The sequence below is a fragment of the Monodon monoceros genome, unplaced genomic scaffold (assembly GCF_005190385.1).
Source record: "Monodon monoceros isolate NGI ecotype Baffin Bay Population unplaced genomic scaffold, NGI_Narwhal_1 Super_Scaffold_16, whole genome shotgun sequence".
NCBI classification, from domain to species: domain Eukaryota; kingdom Metazoa; phylum Chordata; class Mammalia; order Artiodactyla; family Monodontidae; genus Monodon; species Monodon monoceros.
This window is the reverse complement of record NW_021703772.1, coordinates 26,688,919-26,704,307: the sequence shown is the minus strand read 5'-3', so window position 1 is coordinate 26,704,307 and position 15,389 is coordinate 26,688,919. Positions and strand designations below refer to the sequence as shown.

The 15,389-nt window shown below is 35.8% G+C and overlaps 1 protein-coding gene across 8 annotated transcripts in view; it reads right to left on the bottom strand.

Moving 5' to 3' along the window:
- Positions 1-15,115, bottom strand: part of KANSL1L (KAT8 regulatory NSL complex subunit 1 like) — a 153,372-nt gene extending 138,257 nt beyond the window's left edge. For 2 of the 8 annotated variants that reach the window (XM_029225999.1, XM_029226007.1), the window contains exon 1: positions 13,497-14,572. The gene's annotated coding sequence lies outside the window, so the exon portion shown is untranslated. Of the gene's footprint in view, positions 1-1,424; positions 1,560-2,336; positions 3,869-13,496; positions 14,573-14,885 lie in introns of those variants that run through there. The other 6 variants (XM_029226002.1, XM_029226001.1, XM_029226004.1 and 3 more) reach the window with 6 other exon arrangements.
- Positions 15,116-15,389: the final 274 nt, after the last annotated feature.

Genomic DNA, 15,389 nt, shown 5'->3' with positions numbered 1-15,389 from the left:
AAAAAAGTATATAATTGGGAATTCCCTGGTGGTCCAATGGTTAGGACTCTGCACTTTAATTGTCAGGGTAAGGGTTCAATCCCTGGTCGGGGAACTAAGATCCCACAAGCCTCACAGCACAGCAAAAAAAAAAAAAGTATATAATTTCACAGGTGCTAAAAATAAGTGGTAGTAAAAACTAGCCTAACCTGCAATGTGCAAAAATTTTTTTTCTGAAAAATCATCTGCAATCATTATTTTCCTTTTCACAAATGGATAGTCATCAATTATCATTATAGAAGCTCTTACTCCTGCCTGAAAAATAGGGGGGAATGTAACAGATGACACTAAAGATTAATCCCAAAGTTAAACAAATTTTATTTTATCAAAAGAAAAAGTATAAAACCATATATTCTGACTCATAAAAAAGTTAATCTAGTACTATTAAAAATTATGATGAAAAAATTATGAAGATTGAAGAGTTAGTGAAAAAAATTTTCTCCATTAACAATTAAAAGTTTTTGAAGACACTTTGGAACTATGACACTCCATAATTTTTGTTTCAATGCACATGACAGTTAATAGCCATTTGAATGGCCACACTCCCATACTGTATGTCCCCAGGAGGTAGCTGTAACTCTACACCTTTCATTCTTGTTTAAAAACACAGAACCAAAAGCTGATTCTTTGCAAAGACTAATAAGAATGATCAAAAGGAAGAAAAGGCACAAAAACTTCTATGCAATTAAAATAAAAATCTACACACAGGGTTAAAAGCAAGTGATAGACTAGGAGAAGATAACTGCAACATATATCAATAGACAAAGGATTAGTATCCAGAATATATTAAGAACTCCTAGAAACGGGCAAAGGTTACAACAGTCGGACACTTCAGAGATGATGACATCCAAATGGTCATTAAACATATACTCAACTTTACCAGTAATAAATGAAATGCAGATTAATAATGCAAGAGACCAGTTTTCTAATCACCAAACTGAAAAGAGGGTAAGTCTGAAAATATCACTTACCATGGGAACATGGGTAAATAAGATTTCTCACATCTGTTTGAACTATAAATTGATTCTATAATTTGACAATAATGTGGAAAATGTGTTTGTCACAGGTGCACAAGAGATCAGTGTTTGTATGAGCAAAACACTCTTTCAAAGCAACCTAGACATCTAACAGTGAGAGAATGGATATTAAAACATGATGGAATACTAGAATAGCAGTTAAAAAAAAATGACCTAGATCTATATGTATCAATATGGACAAACCTCAAAAACAGAATAAAGTTTAAAACAAAAAGAAATGGTGCAGATTATATATAGTATGGTACCATATAAATAAAACACAAACACAAAACCATACCATACTTATGTACATATACATGTGTGTTTATGTGTTTACAAGAATAAAAAATGAACCAGAAAAATACCCACCAAAGTTGTAACAGTAGTTGCATCAGGTAAGTTCCATGAAACAGAACTAAGAGTGGTGTTTTAAGAGGAGCTGAATTTTAGCTACAATATTTTATTACTTGGGGGAAAAAGAGTAAATGAAATATGAGCAAATGTTAATCGTTGTTAATTCTGTGTGATAAAAATAAATGTTTGCCTTTTTTATATTTTACTGTATAATGTCTCCAAAAAAATGTAGATTTCTGTATAATTTTCTGTCTCAAAATTTATACACTTTTATATAGTGCCTCAAAAATAATAAATCTTATATATAACAGATTTTCATTTATTCTAAATCCAAAATAGGAAAACAAAAATAACCATAATATTGGGTTTTCTTTTTAAAAGTATATTTTGCACTCTACTTTTATGAGAAATAGAAAAATAAAACAAGCTAGCATTGGGAAATTTTTTTTCAAGACTCAGTCTGTCACTTGATCACTCAATGACCTATAACTTCTAATTTATAAACATCTACAATAGTATTTAAATAACTACATTGCTCTCTGAGGGAAACTGCCCTAATCACAGTTCTCTCTGAGGTAATCATATTCAAAAGATACTATACTCTATCCCCTCCTTACCCACCTTCTCTCTTTCAAAAATTTGAACAGGGTGTTAAGGACATAATCAAAGTGGCTAGCAGCAGGGGCAGAAGTTGAAATAAGAAGAAGCAGTGGAATTCATCTTAGGCCCTGGATAAACTAAAGATAAGGAGAAACTAAAAATAAGAAGCAGAAAAAAGATACATAGATTAAGAGATAAGAAATGGAGTTGGTAGAAAAAAAAGAAGGGAAAGAAATGTAGACATTGAGAGTGGCTAAGGAACCTTTATGGTAGAGAACCAGAATAAAACATACACACAAAAACTCTGGTAAGATCTCTAGGGCTTACTTGGTATGATAGGCAGCTTCTAAAGTGATCTTAATAATACCCATCTCCTGGTATTCATGCCTTTGTGTAATCCTCTCCTCTACAGTGTGGACTAGATTTAGTGATTTGCTTCTAGCAAACAGAATACAGCAGAGATAATGGGATGCCACTTTCAACATTAGATTACAAAGATACTGTGGCTTCCATCTTGTCACCCCTCTCATTCGGGAGCACCAGCTGCCATGTTGTGAGCTGGGAAGACCCTCACGGCAAAGAACTATTGTCTTCAGCCAACAGACAGCAATGACCTAAAGCCTGCCAACCAGCCATGTGAATGATCTGAGAAGCAGATCCTTCCTCAGTCAAGCCTTCAGATGCCTGCAGCTCCAACCAACACTTTGACTGCAGCCTTGTGAGAAACCTTAAGCCAGAGGCACCCAGCTAAGCCATGCCTAAATTCCTGACCCCCAGAAGCTGTGAAATAAATGTTTTAAATTTTGGAGTAATGTATTACATAGCAATAGATAATTAACACACTTGGATATAAAGATTTGGGGATTCTGGACTCTGGAAGGCCCAGCCATATCACAGTTCCTATTCTAGGATTTCCATGAAGTTCTTCTGTATTCTACTCCCGACTCTATCCTTATTAAAAAACCGTAGCCTGAAAGTCTCTCTACTTTGCAACCAAAAGAAACTCAGGAAAATAACTGTCTCCTATTATTAAAAAAGGTTAAATTATGTTCATATAGTTTTAGCATAAAACTCAAGTCCATTTACTCCAATTTTTTAAAATACCTAAATATGTAATCACTGTGTATAAACAAGGCTTACTAGCTGATCATTCTAAACTCTACCACTTCTGACTACCTCCATATTAACGTAAACAACTACACTTATTACTAACATTTCTAAGATCTACAACTGCTTGGATTTTTCATTATTTTGTTAACTAGTATGTTGTCAAGATGCAAAAGTATCTAACATATAGCAGATACTGAATTAATATTTGTTGAAAAATAAGTGGTTGCCATTATACTTAAAATCCAAAGTTTTTCTTACCATGGCCTACAAAGTTCTACACTATCAAGTCCCTGACTACTTAGCCTCCTGTAACTATCTCTATGGGTTACTGCACTCCATAAACACTAGCCTCTATGTTATTCTTGAAACACACCAAACAAGTCTTTGCTTCAGGACTTCATATTTGCTGGAACAATTTTCCACAAATAAGATAGCTAGCTCCCTCACTTCATTCATGTTTCTGCTCTACAGTCACTTCCTCAGAGTCCTGCCTTGACTAATTATTTAAAATAGCTTTAGCCCCTCACTTCATGATTCTCCATTCCCCTACACTGTTTTATTGTTCCTCGGGGTGCTAATGTCAGAACCTGACTTTATATTACATTCTAGAAAGTAATATAGTCTAAGGGCAGAACTCAATTTTGTTCAATATTCTAATCTGCAGCACTTAAAACAATGTCTAGCACACAATAATTGTCAGATATTTGTTGGCTGAATTAATAAACAGAGAAGAGAGTTATGATTTTTAAAGGTATTCCAGAATTTAAGTAGCAACACCTATTTCAGTTATTATTTTTAAAATAACTGTTACAAACACAGCAATATATAAAAAGAATAATAAGTCACAACCAAGTATGCCTTATTCCATGAATGTAAGACTGGTTCAACATTTTAAAAAAATTAATTATTGAAATTCACCATATCAAAAGACTAAAGAAAAAAACAAAAAGCATCTGACAAAATCCAGTATCTGTTCATAATTAGAAAAAAAAAGAACTCAGTAAATTAGGAAAAGGAGGGAAACTGCTTAACCTGAAAAAGAGTATCTACACAGAAGCCTAGAGACCGCTTCATGGTTAATGATGAAAGACTGAATGCTTTTACTATAAGACTGGGAATGAGGCAAGGTGTCTGTTCTTATCACTCCTATTCATCATCACATTAGAGGTCCTAGCCAGTGAAACAGAAGAAGAAAAAAGAAACAAAATGCATAGAAATCTGGAAAATAAAAAGTAAAACTGTGTCTATTCATTGATGACATGATTTTCTACATAGAAAATCCCAAGGGATCTATAAAAAAAGCTCCTAGATCTAATGAGTTTACTAGGGTAGCAGACATAAGGTCAAGATACAAAAATCATTTATATTTCTAGATACTGGAAATGAAAAAAACAGAAATAGAAATTTTTAAAATAGTATTAATTCCAATAGCTTAAAAATATGAAATACTTAGGCATAAATCAAACAAAAAATGTGCAGGATCTACACACTGAAAAAAACCACCAATGAAAAACAATCAAGTAAGATCTAAATAAATGGACTGACACATTGTGTTCATGGATTAATTATTCAATATTGTTACAATGTTAATTCTCCTTAAACTGATCTATAGATTCAACACAATCCCAATCAAAATCTTGGCAGAATTTTTGCTAATATCAACAAGCTGATTCATAAATTTGTATGGATAGGGAAAGCAACTACAATAGCCCAAACAAGAAAAAGAACAAAGCTGAGGACTCATACTACCTATTTACAGTAGTCAAAATAAACATAGATTAGCAAAAGAATGGACAGATAATTAGACAGATAAACAGAGAGCTCTGAAATAGACCCACACGTCTATGGTCAATTGATTTTTGGCAAAGATGTAATGGCAATTCAATGTAGAAAGACTTAGTTTTTTAAAAAACAAATGATTCTGGAACAATAAGGCATCCATATGCAAAATCCTGAGCCTTAACCCACACCTCATACCTTATACAAAAATAGTCACATGCATCAGAATGGATCATAGACCTAAATGTAAAACTTAAAACCATAAAATGTCTAGAAAAAAAATAGGAGATCTTTGTGAAACTGGGTTGGGCAAAGATTTTTTTTTAGCTATGACACAAAAAACATTATTCATAAGAGAAAAAAATTGATTAACTTGCACGTCCTCAAAATTAAAATAAACAATAAACATTTAACAACTATTTAAAACATAACAACTGAGGAGCCTTTGACATAAACATACAGAAGATAATATGTCTTGGAATTAGTGGAAATCAGATGTGCAAACTCCTGAAAGTCACTGAATTTACCATTCAGGTTAACTCTGAATAATTGTTTTGATCATTATACAGTTTTAAACTGTAATTATTTTCAATGGTATATTATTTCATTTTTACACATAATAGACAACTGGTTAGAGGCAGAATGCATAAGGAATACTGATTTGAGAGCATAAAATAATAATTCTGCAAATTCACCTGAAGATATCTCCATTAGTTCCATAACTAATGATCAAAATTATTTTATAGCATCTAAAAGGTATCTCCAGCATTTCAGAAGCCAATTTAAGACAGTGAGAATAACTAACCACAAGTAAGACCATCTGGTTTTCATTTGGGTATAAATCCATCCATACCACAATGAGTTATTTATAGAGAAGTACTTGTGAATGACAGCTGTAAACCTATTTCATCTTTTAAAAACAAAACAAATAAAAATTTTCCAAAAAATATGGAAATTAACCAGTTGACTTTTTAAAAGCAGAAAATGAGGAAATGGCCAACATTAAGTCATAAATGTAGTTTTGTCTATTTTTGGTAGAAGCTGGATTTTAACCTCCATTTAATATATATTTGATCTAAGATCAAACATTCAACAGTTCAGTTAACACATATTTATTGAGAAGTATGTAAGAGACACTAACCTAGGTACCAGAAAGATTGTAGACAACATGACAAATAAGGTTTCTATTCTCACAGAGCCTACATTCTAGCTAGCAAATGGTAGATAGAGAATATACAAACAAGAAAACAAAAAGATCAGAAGTAAATAGGGTTCTCACAGTGTTTTTGTAAAAATAAACAAAGTAAAGTAATAGAGCATAACTACACTGCAGTAGGAGCTAATTTAGATTTGTAGATGAAGGAAGACTTCTGTGTTGGTGACATCTGCTCTGAGACTTGAAATGACAATAACAAGCTAACCAAGGTTTGGGGTAAGAGCTTTCCAAGGAAAAAAGACAATTAATAGAAATCTGTAAAGCAGGAATAAATTAGGGGTGTTTGTGGAACAAAAATTACAAACTTGTCTAGACATAATGAGCCAGAGAGAGAAAGGAGCTCAGGATCAAGCCAGGGGGTTCACTCACATTTATCTGAACAAAGGAAGAGGTGTTACAAAGGAGGAAGAGCCCTAAGAGGAGACTTAGAAAGTCCAGTTAGTGGGACCTCCCTGGCAGTCCAGTGGTTAAGACTCTGAGCTCCCAATGCAGGGGGCACAGGTTTGATCCCTGGTCAGGGAACTAAGATCCTGCATGCTGCACGGTGTGGCCAAAAAATAAATAATTTTTTTAAATGCACACTCCCATTCATTAAAACGTTAAAAAAAAACCCAACCCCCCCCCCCCCAAAAAAAAAGGAAAAGAAAGAAAGAAAGTCCAGTTAGTGAGAGAAAAGGAAATTCCAGAGTGTAGGTAATTGAGATTCCAAAGTGTTCAAAAGTATGTTAAAAAGACATGGGCAGCTCTATCAAATGCCATAGTGAGGTCAAATAAAACGAAGATAAAGAAGTGACAGATGATACATTACTTTCTAAGAAATCTGTTGAAGAGTCTTGCTTTTTCCTAAAAGTAAAGAAATACCCCACTCCTGCTTTTACTAGCCTTCCATGTGGTGGAAGGGAAATACCTAACGCCAGCCCCATGTAGCCATCCTATCCCACCTAAGAGGTGGAAAAATCTGTGAAGCATTTGTGAAGTTGGGGCACAGCCTCCCTAAAAGACAGACTTAATCACCAGACTATAGAATGCTTCCTCTATACCTCACATCTTACTAAAGACCTATTTACTAAAGTTCCTTTTACTAGGTATATCATGTCCCCTCTTTCAAAAGGAAATTACAAGGCATACTAAAAGACAAAAAACAGTTTGAATAGACAGAGCAAGCATCAGAACCAGATTCAGATATGTGAGGAATGTTGGAATTATCAGACTGTGACTTTAAAAGAACTTAAACAAATTATGATTTTCTAAGGGCTCTAATGGAAAAAGTAGACAGCATGCAATAACAGATGCATAATGTAAGCAAAGATATGGAAATAGATGGGAATTCTAAGAAAGGATCAAGAAGAAATGCTGGAGACCAATAACACCATAACTGAAATGAGAATGCCTTTGATAGGCTCATTAGTAGACTGGACATGGCTGAGAAAAGAATCTCTGAGCTTGAGGATATGTCAATAGAAACTTCCAAAATGAAAAGCGAAGAGGAAAGAGACTGAAAAAAAAAACCAAAAAAGGAATAGAATATCCAAGAATTGTGGGTCAACTACAAAAGGTGTTAACATACATGTAATGCAAATACTGAAGGTGAAGAGAGAAGAAATATTTGAAGAAATAATGATTGAGAATTCCTCCAAATTAATGTCAGACATCAAGCCACAGATCCAGGAAATGCAGAGAACACAAAGCAAGATAAATGCCAAATGAAATAGCATATGTCCTTCAATAAATTAAGTACTGTATTAAAATTATATTATGCGAAATTATATATAATAGCCAAGAGTATGCTTAGAACAAATAACAGTTCATTAAATTTTTTTCTACTAAAAATTATTTATCATACTTTTTTCCCATTAGAATGAAAGCTGCATGAAGGCAGGATCTGAATGTTTTCATTCACTGCTGTATCCTAAAATACTGTTGGGCACATAGTAGGACCTTAATAAATATTTCCTCAATAAATACCATCCAAAATAATAAAATCATTTAAAAATGTCAAGGAAAAGGATTCATATTTTATTGTGAAAGGAGTCTTAAGGCTAGGAAATATTAGTATAGAACATTGCTGTCCAATAGAAATATGAGGTGAGCTAAATATGTAATTTTAAATTTGCTACTAGACATATTTTAAAAAGTAAAAAGAAACATATGAAATTTGAATTTCATTGTACCCATTATATAGAAAATATGACTCCAACCTGTAATCAGGATAAAAATATCTTTATATGTTTTTTTATGTGTGCTAAAGTCTCAAAATACAGTGTTTATGGGCTTCCCTGGTGGCGCAGTGGTTGAGAGTCCGCCTGCCGATGCAGGGGACACAGGTTCGTGCCCCGGTCTGGGAAGATCCCACGTGCCGCGGAGCGGCTGGGCCTGTGAGCCATAGCCGCGGAGCCTGCGCGTCCGGAGCCTGTGCTCCGCAATGGGAGAGGCCACAACAGTGAGAGGCCCGCGTACCGCAAAAAAAAAAAAAAAAAAATACAGTGTTTATTCTACATTTAGCACAAGTCAATTTGGACTAGTTGCATTTCAAGTGCTCAACAGTCATATGTGGTTAAGGATTACTGTACTGGACAGTATAAAGTATACTGTACCCCTAAAGTAAACAGGAATCAACCATTAACTAAAATATTTCAGTCCCAAAGTTCTTAGCCAAATATTGTTTAGTATTTTTAGACACCTATGCTTAGGTTATACAAAAAGAATGTGAAAAAAGCAAATCCTCAAACAGTTTTCTAAGCATCTTGTTCTTCTTATGAATATTCAGTTTCCAATTATTCTGGTTTCTAATTATTCGGTTTCTAATTATGCATGGGTCGAAAAAAAGTATTTGGATCTTACCTAAATCTAAGAAATTTCTTTCTAGCTGCTAAAACACTGTATTCTATTTACTCTCGGCACCACTATCATCTTTCCCAAGATGCTCAAGGAAAATAGGTCCTTTCTCTAAAAAGAATTTAGTCAGTCCATGATATAGGACTTTAAAGAAACTGGAAAGAATAAAACTGAGAAAAAAACAACTAAACTTCCTTAACCACAACATACAGAAACTAAAATAGTAAGCTAACAGGATTTAAGAAGCAAAACTGCAAGAAATCATATCACCCTTTCAAAGAAAGCAACCAGACAGATTATTCTGATTATCTGTTAAGAGGCAATAGTTCTAGATAATCCAAAAATCAATTATATTTCCTGGGCACGAACTTCACTTTCATGTTGTACAACAGAGTTTTCAACCTGCATTCCAATTTAAGTAAAAATAAATTAATAATAGTAATTCCTTAGCACATCCACAGCCCAGAAATTTTAGGGGTGGCCAAAAAAAAAAAAAACCCGAAAATAAAACAACAACCAAAACCCAAAACCACTCCATTGTAAAACTATTACAGATAATCCACCAAGTAAACAACCCTATAGCAAAATTCCAGATTTCAATATATATACATTTTCTTAGAAGTATCTTAAAACACTACCAACCAGAGAGAAAATTTCAGTAACACAAGCCAAAGTTTATTCATTTAAATTACAAGCATTTAAAAACTACAAAGAATCAAAACAGTTTTTTTCTTTTTGGCTATATTAAATTTCATTATTATAAATAAAAATCAAATTCAGAAAAATGGGGGAATTGTAAAGTCAAGTCTATACTACAAATTCTAATTTGGGGTCTACAATTTAATCCAAAGAACATTCATTGTGAATTAAGGAAGAAATTAGTTGTTCTGATATTACCTTACTAAAAATAAGGAGTCTTGCCCTGTTGTCTCCAAAATGCTTCCATTAGTGACTTAATCTTTAAGGTTTATAAATCATATGTATTTATGAATTTAGCATTAATTAAATGCAATCTGGTCCCTTGGACATCATGAGATATAGTAAATACCATCATGTCATCCCTCAAAAGCTGCATGTACAGTGAGATAATTATAACAATAATTATTGGATTGATCCCAACACTAGTAACCAGTCTTTACAATTACTATTCAGGTCACATATACCAAATAATTTTTGGCATACGGTCTAAAGAAAATCAAAAGTTAGCTAATCTAGTCTATCCTCAGAGCTGAAACTAAGAATCTAGACAATTATAAATAAGAACCATTCTTCCTCCTGAGAATGCACATTAAAAATTAAAAACCAAATCTGATTTTCCATCCCCTAAAATACTACTTCAGATTTGACTATGACTTACATTCTAGCACACACATGTATATTCCATATAGTCCATGGGGAATATCAAATCAATATCTACCCTCTGAACATTAAATTTACTCTTTCAATTGAAATCTGGATAATCCCAATTCTCTTCAATGCAGTAACATAAACTAGGAATAAAAGTATCATAAAGAAGGCAGATTCATCCTTAAGTTAAAGTGAAAAGACTACCAACAGCATTTTGAGAGAGGGGAGAACCCTGAAGCAGAGACAAATATTAAATTATTTCTGCACTTACAACTTTAATGTGTTTCAGATAGCTGATCCATTATAATAAAAGAGGAGCAGGAAAAAATTCTTTTAGCAAAATTTGAGCAGCTCTTCCAAACATTACTGAAATATAAGGGGACTAAAAGTTTCTAATTTGTAACTCATAAAGTTAAATTAAGTCAATTAAACCAATTAAGTCAATAAAAGTAATGAGAAAGAGTTTACTGGTATAATTTTATTCCTCAAAAATATAGGAATTACTGGAAGATACTAAATACACTGTTGTGTTTTCAAGATCGCTTTATGCCACAAATGGGCATTCTCAATTTACAGCAGAAAACACTGTAGTAATTGGCATGACCAAGGTACAGTTAGCTCAGTACTTTCTATTTCAATAATGTTTATAGCTAGAACTCCTTCCACTTTGAAAACTATGCCTAAAAAGGAATTCTCTTTGAAGACTAAAGGAATTTAATTAAAGATAAAGCCACTTGGGTGGCCACATAACACATCAAACAGATCATACTTCAAACTTCAAGCAGAATTATTACTATTCAGTTATAAATGCATGACTCATAGCAATATAAATGAGTCATTTTTTTCTGTGTACATCAACTTAGATCCAGAAATTTACGTTTAGATTTAGCACTATCACATTTGCTCGTTATATACATTTTGGCTCCAACTTAATTTCACGTGGTTAAACACTGATTAATGATCTACTACCAAGTAAAAAAATTTTTTAAATTACTTTAAACAACATGCTTGAAGATTCTTGATCTTATAGGATTAGAAATAAACAATTAAAATTCATTAGATATTAACAAAGCCTTAATATTACAAAAGACTGCATTTTCTCCCAATTCTGCAAGAGAACCGTCACATCCATATAGAAATAAAGTGTTCCTGAAAACCTAAAAATATTACCAAGTATTAAAAACTTTCATTATGAATCGTTTTCAGATTTTCATTACAGACTGTCTACAGGCAAGTACAATATTACCATTTTTATTAACACTTGCTGGTTTATTTATCCCACACAGAGTAACAAAAGTCTCAGTTCAGTGCAATCTCTTCAGAACATTTAAAAAGAAAAAAAGGTAAATTTTTTGGAAATGAATACACCTTCCTTGCCTTTCTAAATCAAACATACTGAAATGTAGGATTGTATTGATGACTGAGTGTCATCATTATGTACAGTATTCCATTATAGTCCTGTGATATAGTAAGGACTTTAAAGTTGAGGTGTAATAGACAATATGCCCAAAGTCAGTAAACGGGTTGCTAATTTCCTATTAGCTGACACTGCAGGTGCAAGCAGTCTCATTCTTTGCTGTTTATAATTTGAGGAACCCAATCAGTAAACAATCTTCTAAACCTGAAAGAGACAGCTTTCGGCCTCCTTCAACTATTAATACAGCACAGACAAATGTAAAAGGACAGGAAGAGTGATAAATAACTGAACAAGTAAAAATTACATATGACGAGTAAGGTTAAAGGCAGTAAAAGATGTTAAAGGTAATTAATAGTTGTGCTATCAAGAACAATCTGAATAATGAAACAAAGTAACTTTAGACAGTAGGCTTTTTTTCCTTCAAACATAGAAAAGGCTACAAGTGAATATGGAACAATTAAAGTGAAATTTGTAAGTGAATTCCACACAAGATAGACTATTTCCTTTATTCACTCATCCAAGTTATTATGATAAATGGCATCAAAACTGGATGGAGTTCCTGGATAATGCAGCAGTTGGACAATGGGAAGTCACGAGAAGACAACTGTGCTAAGATCAGTGAGGCCCCACCTGAACGGAGAAGTACTCAAAGTAATGAATCAAACAATAATAGTATACTGCCAACAATGTATTCCTAAATTGAGTATGACAAAAAAGCAAGATATAATTTCCTGACCTTTCAGAGGTCAAAAAGATAAATATTAATAGTCAAGTTGCAAGTATTTATTGAGCACCCACTATGTGATTTGCAGCACATCAAATATGAAATATATTCATCTTCCTCAAGCAGCTTCTAAGACAATAAAACACATGTATCATACACAAGTGAAAAAAAATTTTATGCTAACGAAAGCAAGGTTTTTTTGTCTTATTGCTAATCCCAGATGATGAATAAAGATGTAATGTGAGGCATGCTCATACATTAGATGAGTGTTAAACAATATAATACTCTGGGAGGTAATCTGGCGATGTTGCAAGAGCCTTAAAACACAAACACACACACACACACCCCACCCCCACTCCCCCAGTAATTCCTCTTTTACAAATCTAGGGGAAATTTTTCCAAAGATTTATGTAAAAGGCTATTTTCTGTAGTGAAATTTACATCAGCAAAACATTAGAAACAACCCAAACATCTGCCAACAGGAAAAATTTTAAATATGAAAGTTACATGATATAACATCGAGTTGCCAAAAACAATTTTTTCAATGACTAAGGACATGGGACTGTTTATGAGGTAAAGTTAAAATGATACCACTTTTAGGAAAAATACACAAATACGCATAGGAAGATAGTTAAAAATACAAATTATTTGTGTTTTTCTTATTTGCACCCGTCTTCATTTTCCAAATTATAAGATTTAAAAATAATAATTGTTATTTGAAAAGGCATATATCACACACACACAGTAAATGTAAAAAAAAAAAAAATCAGTGACAAAATCAGCCTAGATTAAGAAAAATTTCATGTAAAAAATTAACCCAGAAGGGCTGGGTAAGAGAAGTAATGATAATCTATCTAGATTAAAACTATGAGGAAATGGTAGCAAACTTGACATTGATCTGATTAAGAAAGTGGAAAATGGCAGAGAATCAAACATAATAGTTACAACAGATTTTGAAGATATTCAAATATATCCTATTTCATGATTCATTCATCGTTTATATTGTTCCAGCATGCTGGCTTAAAAAAACAACTGACTTTTGTTATAAAACCGTATTACCTGTCAATTTCTGTATTTGTAGTGCTGGTAAAGATTATAAATCACTTTTACTAACACAAAACATGTGATTCTCATAACAACCTCTTAAGGCAAGGACAGCATTACGAAACTATTTACAAGAGGAAACAGACTGAGATCGGAGAGGTTGTAACCTGCCCAAGAGAACAGCTAGTAAGAATTGGAAACAGCCGAGACCACTCACTGCTAAGCCTTTCTCAAGCAATCCGCATTCCAGAACACCAGGTTTTTCGCTAATGTTTAATTATTTTTTGAGCCACTTTTTCCTAGTCTAAAACACTGTCGGTTTTGCCTGCAGTACTGGTAAATATCTCACTTAGCTTTTACTGCTGATAAACCTGCCCCATCTGGTCGAAATTTAAAATAACATCCTACTGACCCAAACTCAGCACGAAGTTACGCAAACTGGTTAAGGAAAGACGAATAAAGTAATCCTCTTAAATCTCCCCAGCTGACTAAAGTTTAGGTTATCAAAAAGTAACGTGCTCCCCACAGTTCAAAAAGAAAGAAAAAAAAAAAAATCAATCCCCGCAGACCGCTGATCCGAGGGGAAGGGACAAGTGGGTCCTGCCCGGAGCAGAGCGGGCAGCGAACGAACCAAATACTAATTCTCTCGGAGTAAGAAAACATCACAAGATTCAGCCAGTGCCTTCCCTCTCGGCTGTAAAGCTAGCCTCTTCCTTTCCAGTAGTTTCTTTAATAACCAGAACATAGTCTTGTATTTCTTGCTACCAAACACCACGTATCCTCAAATTTTCCGGCAACATCAATCCCTTCAGCACGCAGAGAAACGGCACAAACGTAGCAACACCATTCCTCAACAATTCTCTAGATTCTCCTCCATCCCACGTAATTCTAAAGGCCAAATCAACGTCTGCCTGAAATAAAGTGAAGATAATTAAGTAAAACAAAGGTCCCATCTAACGCAAACAACCCCGCCTCAAAGCCTCCCCAAAACAGCCGACACCACAGCCACAGCCAGCAAGGCGCGGCCAGCGAGGCAAGGGGCGGGCCCAGAAGACCACGTGTCCTGCCCTCTGCGCACGCGCCAGCCAAAACAAAAGGGAGGCTTGCCAAGCCCCTCCCCTGCCCCACGTGACCGCGCTGTGATCCGCCCCCACCCCTCCCTCCACCCCTTCCCTCCGCTCGGCTTCTGCCAAAGCTGTTAGGTTTAGCCGTTTAAATTTGGCTGCGGTCCGACCCCTGCCGTAGAGCGCGATCCGGTGCCGGGACGTAGAATCCAACAGCTCAGAGGATTCGGGGGTGAGAGAAAGGGCTGCGATCAGGGGTCGCCTGGCCCGCAAGTCCACCCAGCGGTCTCCTTCGCTCTCCCCTCCCGCGCTGCCGCAGTCCCCGGCTGAGGAGACCCACCCCGCTCAGCCCGCCGCTAAGACGCCGGCCACTCGCCTGCTGGGGCGCCCTGGCTCCCCTCCGCCGCCGCACCTTCGGTCCGGCTGTGGTGGGGTTTGCTGAGGTGATCTCTAGCTGCCCGCCCGCCTCCCCCAACCCGGGGCGCCGCTGACTCGTATCCAGAGCGCGTCCCGCTCCCGCCCCGGCCGCCGCCGCCGCCGCGGTTTAACAGTCCGCCAGCTGCCCGCAGCTCCGGGCGGCTCGGGGGACGGAACCCTGCCGTGATGGAGGGGCAGTGGGCGGGGCGCGGCGCTGGCCAATGGCAGCGGGGGAGGGGCAGCGCCATGCAAATGAGCTAGGGTGGTGGGGAAACCCCGGCAGGGGGCGGGGCCCGCAGAAGCGGCACTGAGCGTTCTGGAAGCGGCTGGAGGTCGGCGCCTGCACGCTGCTGCATAGGGGGCGGGCGGGTTCCGCGCTGCTCCTGCTTCCTCCTTCTGCGGTCCCCGTGCCAGCGGGGAAAAACAC